The following is an 8,089-nucleotide window of genomic DNA, read 5'->3' as shown; positions in this document are numbered from 1 at the left end:
CGGGGTCTCACCTAATCTAATCCCCTACTTAGTACTATTTTAACGGAAGCCGATTGCCCCGCCGGCATGGAGAGATTCCACTGGCCCTATGGTCCCACACTGTGTTGGACTTGCAAAGATGCTTGTGACAAATCCACTCCTTACATCAGTTTCGCAAGACTAGAATAGGAGGGAGATTGAAAACTCATGTAGGTTGTACCACATAAAACAGGAGGGATCGAACGCCCACCGTTATAAACTTTGTGAGGCCACAGAACTTTTGTATCAGGATAATATATGTGGCTTCAGTTTATCAGAGCGATAATAGTCCTATGAACGCTTTGGATGGCATATAAACATCATGGTCAGCTTCATGAAGGTTTCAATGGTGAAGTTTCCGTCCCCACTGTCCTATTTGGTGGGACCCACCCGAGTTTTAGATTAGCCTGATTTTTAACTTCTTGCCTTATTATGGTCTTGCAAAACTGATGAACGAAGTGGATTTGTCACGGGCATCTTAACTTCCTGTGTCCCAGGCAAGGGCATATCTCTCTGCCAGGTCCCATTTGAACGGGGCAGATTAAACATAGGATAGACCATGGACGGTCCTGCTTTTCTTTAAAAACAATCCAACCCATTTGAAAACTGGACTTGCACATAGGCAGTGTAGTATTTACATATTTACCGTTCTATAGAACATATCGCTAATTTAGCAGCTCAGACTCGTGGGACCCACGTCTTGAATGGCTGGGATCACTTAAACGAATGCCCCGGCATACTCACTTCAGTCATCCGCGGATTACCATACTGGTCCTCTTTTCCACTTTGAGAAATTTGGGACTGTAGACCCCACCTTTTATCCAACGATTTTTATGGAGCAATACAAAATTTCTTTTGGAACTTAGACCTACACGTGCGGAGACCAAATTCCAGGATGAAAATACCCCTCCTTTTCACTGCTGTGGCTTTTCCTCTCCCTTTCCACTGTTGCTTCACTGCCGTTGCTTTCACCCCCCTTTCCTCACCCCGTTAGAAAGACAAAAAAAAAACCTTTTTATAGGCCCCCCTTATCAGCATTTCTTCATCTGGAAAAATAGATGAACGGCATGGATGAAACACACACATCATATTGGGGCCCACGGAGCACTGAATCCCAAATGAAAACGGAAATGGATTGGCTACTCCCCCTGACACCAACCTCGTGGCTGGTGGTCGGTGCTCTGTGGGCCCCACCATGATGTATGTGTTTCATCCATTCCGTTCATCCATTTTTAAAGTTCATTTTAGGGCTTTATCCTAAAAATAAGAGGGATATAAATCTTAGATGTACCATACTACAGGAAAACAATAGTGATTGGATATCCATCATTTAAATCCTCCTGAGGCCCACTGTATTGTTTATCTAAAATCCAATCTGTTTATTACGTCATAATGACCCAGATGAAGGCTAAAAACAAAGATCATCTCGATCCAATACTTTTATGGCCACCAAAAAGTTTTTTATGGTCGATGTTCATTAAACATTGTTTCCTGTAATGTGGTCCAATTGAGATCAGGATATACCTTTTTTTTTTGTATAATATCATAAAATGATCTATAAAAATAGATGGATGGCATGGTTGAAACACATACATCATGATGGGGCCCACAAAGCACCGAACACCAGCCATTGGCTTGTGGCAGGGGGAGTAGTCAATCCGTTTCCTATAATATATCCATGTCGTCCATTTGTTTTTCTATTTAATTTAAGGGGTTGAGCCCCAAATTGAAGCATATCAAAATATCAAGTGGATCATACCACGGAAACAGTGGGTATAATGATTTTCTAGTTTGCCCCGCTGATTTCATGTTTCCCTCGCTCAATTTCATGTTTGCCTCGTTGATTTTGTAGTTTGCCCCACTCAATTTCATGTTTGCCCCGCTGAATTCCTAGTTTGCCTCGCTGAATTTCATGTTTGCCCCGCTCATTTTTCAGTTTTTCTCGTCGAATTTTCTATTTCCCCTGCTGAATTTCATGTTTACCCTGCTGAATTCCTGGTTTGCCCCGCTGATTTTCTAGTTTGCCCCGCTGATTTTCTAGTTTGCCTCGCTGAATTCCTAGTTTGCCCCGTTGAATTTCATGTTTCCCCCGCTGAATTTTATGTTTGCCCTGCTCATTTTTCAAATTTTCCAGCTGAATTTTCTGTTTCCCCCGCTGAATTTCATGTTTGCCCCGCTGAATTCCTAGTTTGCCCCGCTGAATTTCATGTTTCTCCAGCTCATTTTTCAGTTTTTCCCGCTGAATTTTCTATTTGCCCCGCTCAATTTCACATTTGCCCTGCTGAAATTCATGTTTGCCCTGCTCAATTTCATGTTTCCCCCCCACTGAATTTCATGTTTCCCCCGCTGAATTTCTAGCTTGCCTTGTTGAATTTCTAGTTTGCCCCGCTCAATTTCATGTTTGCCCCACTCATTTTCTAGTTTGCCCCGCTCAATTTCATGCTTCCCCTGCTGAATTTCATGTCTGCCTCGCTCAATTTCATGTTTGCCCGGCTCAATTTCTAGTTTGCTCTGCTAAATTTCATGGTTCCCCCGCTGAATTTTATGTTTGCCCCGCTCCATTCCATATTTGCCCCACTAAATTTCATGTTTGCCCCGCTCAATTCCATGTTTGCCTTGCTGAATTTCATGTTTGCCCCGTTGAATTTCATACTTGCCCCGCTTAATTTCATGCTTGCCCCGTTCAATTTTATATTTGCCCTGCTCAAAACCGTGACAACCTGAGGGAACCTGACCCCATCTCAAGTTGGGCCAGTTGATCCAAACCCAAGTTGTATGAGGGGTAGGTTGGGTTGGGTTGAGGGCAACTTGAGCCCAACATGACCTCAAGCCTTTGGTATCCACAAAGTTCAACTACTTTATGGGTTCCTTTTATCCTTCACTTGACACTTTGGTTATTGAGAACTCTTCCAAATATGGTTTGTTGGAGCCAAAGGGAGAACACCTCAGTTATTGGGATTTACATGTATGATTTACAAGGGCATGCTTGAGTTGAGTATAGGGTTTGTGCATGTGTTTTGCTGTGGTTATCGGGAGAATGGTGACCTCCAATCAGCTCTCGGGTGTCCCTTGGACTATCATGATCTTGAATCACATTTTGGGTTCTCATAACATGAGCTTGTGGTTAACATCCTACGATTTACAATTCAGGTTCTATAATCTGATTCATTTATCATGAAAATTGAATTAGTCCTCAGTTTGATCTTTGTTTGATAGGCATCCCACAAGATTTGTACAATTTACTTCACTAAAAGAAGGGATGGCATGGGGATCTCATGAGATGGCAGTGGACTGTCGAGCTTTTATGCATGTCTTGTTGTTGACTGGGATCTGGCCTGGGTCTACAACAGATTCATATGTTGTTGTCTATTTTCTCTTTGATAGATGCAAATGGTTACACTTACACTATCAGTTTAGATTTTGTTATAGTGTCATAGTTCATTTTTTAGACTGTTGGACATCCATTTTCTGTCATATCCTTTATTTATGGAAGAGATCTTAATGTTGATAGGAATCTTACAAGTCAAGGCTTGAAAGGTTATATAACAATTGAATTTTTTCTTCTAAAGTTTGTAGCTAAAAGATCCATTCTCAGTTGCATTTTGTCAATTGTTTTGTAGTGCAGGTTTGATCATTGCATCATATTATATTATCATGAGTTTCTAAAGCAGACTTTTGTTGAGTTTAATCTTGTTTCACTAGCAAGTGCTTCCCTCGCAAAGGTTCATGTTACTCACATGCATGATGGCAAAAAAGTTGTTGTGAAGGTAATTTTTTGGCGTTCTTCCATTTACATAGGCAACTAGAGCTTCAAACTCTAGATTGGAAATCTTTATGGCATAAATTTGGAACTTTTCATATTAAAGGTTACATTCTCTGTGATGTTTTAATGCTTGATTCTTTTTTTTCTTTTTCTTTTTTGTTTTGTTTTGTTTTGTTTTATTTTATTTATTTATTTATTTATTTTTACATCAGGTGTGAAGAAGTAAGTTAATAAAGTAATAGTAGGAAATGAGATGAGAAAATGACCGTAAACCTATGGCTATGGATTATAACCGTAGCCTAGATTGTCGATAATATCGACATAGTTCAATAATATCGAAGATGAAAGCCAAATTGTCCAGCAACGAAACTCGAAAAATGGATGAATTTTCGATATTATCAAGAATGGTTCGATAGTATCGAGCATAAGTCATCGATAATATCGAGAAATGATAGATAGTATCGATAACTAATTTTGAGTAATGACCGTAGACCTATACTAATTTTGTGTTCTATCATGTTTTGACTAATATATTCTATCACGTGTGGTCCTTTAGCTGGTAGAAAGAAGAGCACAAGGATTTCATGCGTGCCTCGCTCAATTTCATGTTTGCCCCGCTCAATTCCTAGTTTGCCCCGTCCAATTTCATATTTGCCCCGCTCAATTTCATGTTTGCTCCGCTGATTTTCTAGTTTGCCCTGCTCAATTCCATGTTTACCCCGCTGAATTTTATGTTTTCCCCACTGAATTTCATGTTTGCACTGCTCAATTTGCAGTTTGCCTCGCTCAATTCCTAGTTTGCCCCGCTCAATTTCATGTTTGCCCCGCTCAATTTTCAGTTTGCCCCGCTCATTTTCTAGGTTGCCCCGCTCAATTTTCAGGCAATATGCTCGAGTTGTCGCCGACATTCCCAGTTCATGATTGGTTGAATTCCCCGAGTAATGACCTTAAAATTTGATGTTTGGCTAGTTCAATTGCATTTTAATTATGTGTTAGGCTAGTTCAATTGCATTTCAAATTCATTGAAATTCATGTTACACTCGCTGAATTTTTAGTTTTTTTTTGAATATATATAAAACCGCTCAATTTCATGTTTGCCCCGCTAAATTTTCAGTTTGCCCTGCTCAATTTCTAGTTTGCCCTGCTCAATTTCTAGTTTGCCCCGTTGAATTTCATGTTTGCCCCGCTGAATTTCTAGTTTGCCCCGCTGAATTTCATGTTTGCCTCGTTGAATTTCTAGTTTGTCCCACTCATTTTCCAGTTCACCCAGCTGAATTTCATGTTTGCCCCGCTGAAATTCAAGTTTGCCCTGCTCAATTTCATGTTTGCCCCGCTCAATTTCTAGTTTGCCCCGCTGAGTAGCAAGCATAATCGGATTGCGTACTGAGTTAGTCAGTACGCTCCCATCGTACTGAGTAAACTCAGTTGGGCCCACATTGAATGTATGTAGTATATCCACGTCGTCCATTCGTTTTTCCATCTAATTTAAAGGGTTGAGCCCCAAATTGAAGCATATTAAAAGAACAAGTGGATCATACCACGGGAAACAGTGGGCATAATGATTTCCACCGTTGAAACCATATTAGGCTCAACAGTGATGTTTGTTTGTTATCAAACATGTTCATAAAATGATTCAAACGTTGAGTCCCTGTAAAATTCAAGAGTAACTAATCAAATAACAAGCCTTTCTTGTTGCATGATAATATGGGGGAATGTTACTGAAAATTCAAAATAACTTGAAAGAGTTATGGTGTAATATGCATACTTTGGCATGTCACATCTCAACTTGATAGGTATCATTTTTGCATTGATTAGTGAATATTGTTAATACTTCTCAACTTGATTCGGAATTTTTTAAAATAATTTTGCAATGGACTTGGATGGAATGTGTTGTTTGGAATTGGATTGAGTCCACTATCTAAATCAATCCTATATGCATGCATAATTTCATTTTGAAATTACATTGATTCACGAGGTGTAGTGGGTTTTTACTTTACATCGTATCCTACACTATTGCTACTAAAATGATGTCTTGGGTTTGTTGCAATTTTGAAAATAAATTGAGGGCTTTTTTCTCCTTCATGGCAAGTGATAGGTCTTAGGTGGCCATGATTGTTGGCTATGAAAAAGATGTACTTTTCTGGAATCTCAAGAATTGCATTGTGTGATTGTCATATACAATTAAAACCACATGCCTGTATCTGTATCTATATGTGCATATGCATATCTATATATTTCTATAAGTATGTATGTTTGTATATGTGTATGAATTTACAAATGCATCATCATCACCATTATTATCTTAGTCTTCTCCTAAGAATTTAAGTTGGCTTTTAGGAAGTACATGACAGAGGTTTCTACATGGAGCCCTCTTTATAACCAATTCCAACCATGTGAACTATCAAAGCAACCAGAGCAACATTCATCACATTGGGCATTTATTGAAGCCAGGTAGATGGAAGTTAGAAACTGAGCCAGACTTTAGATTACATGAGCTATATTATAAAATATATTATATTGTAATTCAAATATTGGTCTGATTGCATTCTCATCACTGCACCATCTCATTCTGGAATAGGACAAGAATCCTGTTGATACTTGCTCCTTTAATAATTTGAGCCTTCTCATGTTGTAGGAAGATGTTGCCCATGAAGCTCAGGTGGGCAAAACATTGCCTTTTAAGGTTACATTCTCTATGGTGTCCTAATGCTTTGTTTGTCTTTTTTTGTTTTGTTTTGTTTTGTTTTGTTTTGCTTTATTTATTTATTTTTGCATCATGTGTGAAGAAGAAAGTTGATAAAGTAATAGTACTTGTAGGGAAAAGAAAAGAGAAAATGACCGTAGACCTATGGCTACGGATTATAACCATAGCGATAGATTGTCGATAATATCGACCATAATTCGATAATATCGAAGATGAATGCCAAATTGTTTAGTAACAAAACTCAAAAAATAGATGAATTTTCGTTATTATCGACATATGTTCGATAGTATCGAGCATAAATCATCGATAATATTGAGATATGATCAACAGTATCTATAACTAATATCGAGTAATGATCGTAGACCTATAGCTACGGATTATAACCGTAGTAATAGGTACCGTAGCTAATCTAGCACCAACCGCAACAGGAAAAGAAATTATAGACTTTTACGGTCTACAGTTATGGCTATGGCTATAATCCGTAGCTATAGCTTTGATACATATCGAAAACACTACGTTATGTATCGAAAATTGCAGGATTTTTTAGGCAAACTCGCTGGCTAGTTTTGGACTTTTTCGATACTATTTAAAGAACTTAAATATATCGAAGCTACGGCTATAGCTACGGTTATAATCCGTAGCTTTAGGGTCCTACTAACCCTGACTCACTAGCTTTTTGTTGTAATCCCCATGGCATTTTGTGGGTCCCATTATGAGGTCTGTGTTATATACAAACCGTCCATCTATTTGACGAGCTTGTATTAAGGCTTGAGATGAAAAATAAGACAGATCTAGCTATCAAGTGGACCACACTGTAAAAGGTAGTGGAGGATTGAACATCTACAATTGAAACCCTTTTAAGAGTAACAGAAGTTTTGGATCATTATGAAATTTATTTTTCCTCTTCATCCAGGTCTTTGTGACCCTATGAATGAATCACAAACATCACAGTGGGCCCCCTAAAGGTTTCTAATGGTTGACGCTCATTCAACATTGTTTCCTGTAATGTGGTACACTTAAGATTTGGATATACCTCATTTTTTGTCTCATATAATAAAACGATGTGGAAAAATATATGGATGGCATGGATGAAAAGCATACATCATAGAGGGCCCACAGACTACCGCCCATCCGCCATTGGCGGGTGGGGGTACCCAATCCGTTTCCGTGAAAGGAGGGGTATTTTCGTCCTCAAATTCGCTGTCCGTACGAGCAGGTCTAAGTTCCCAAACGAAGTTTGTATTGTTTCGTAAAAACAGCTGGATAAAAGGTGGGGTCCACAGCCTCAAAATTCTCTTGCGCTTTATATGTTCTTCGGGAACTTCCAAGCGAGGCAGAGCCCGCGTCTGATCTAGGGTTTCTCGGTCCCCTTCTTTACGCATGTAAGTCCAGCTCGTATATACACAATCTCTCGTGTATATTTTTTTTTTTATTTTTATTGTTATTATTTTTGTTTTCCAGATTTCGATTTTAGGGTTTATTTTTTAAATTATTTATCTTAAATGACAAAAAATCATTTTGTTTTCTGTTTCTTTCTTCAATATCGCATTTCATTTGAATTACAAATATTTATTTTATTTTATTTTCTTTTTAATTTTAGGTTT

General features: G+C 38.5%; 1 protein-coding gene across 2 annotated transcripts in view; it reads left to right on the top strand.

The window, feature by feature from the left end:
* Positions 1 to 7,718: 7,718 nt before the first annotated feature.
* The window catches only part of LOC131228240 (probable inactive poly [ADP-ribose] polymerase SRO2), a 36,084-nt gene continuing 35,713 nt past the window's right edge, over positions 7,719 to 8,089 (top strand). For both annotated transcript variants that reach the window (XR_009162762.1, XM_058224134.1), the window contains exon 1: positions 7,719 to 7,867. The gene's annotated coding sequence lies outside the window, so the exon portion shown is untranslated. The remainder of the gene's footprint in view (positions 7,868 to 8,089) is intronic.

This window comes from Magnolia sinica, chromosome 15 (genome assembly GCF_029962835.1).
Source record: "Magnolia sinica isolate HGM2019 chromosome 15, MsV1, whole genome shotgun sequence".
NCBI classification, from domain to species: domain Eukaryota; kingdom Viridiplantae; phylum Streptophyta; class Magnoliopsida; order Magnoliales; family Magnoliaceae; genus Magnolia; species Magnolia sinica.
This window is presented reverse-complemented; position numbering and strand designations above follow the sequence as displayed.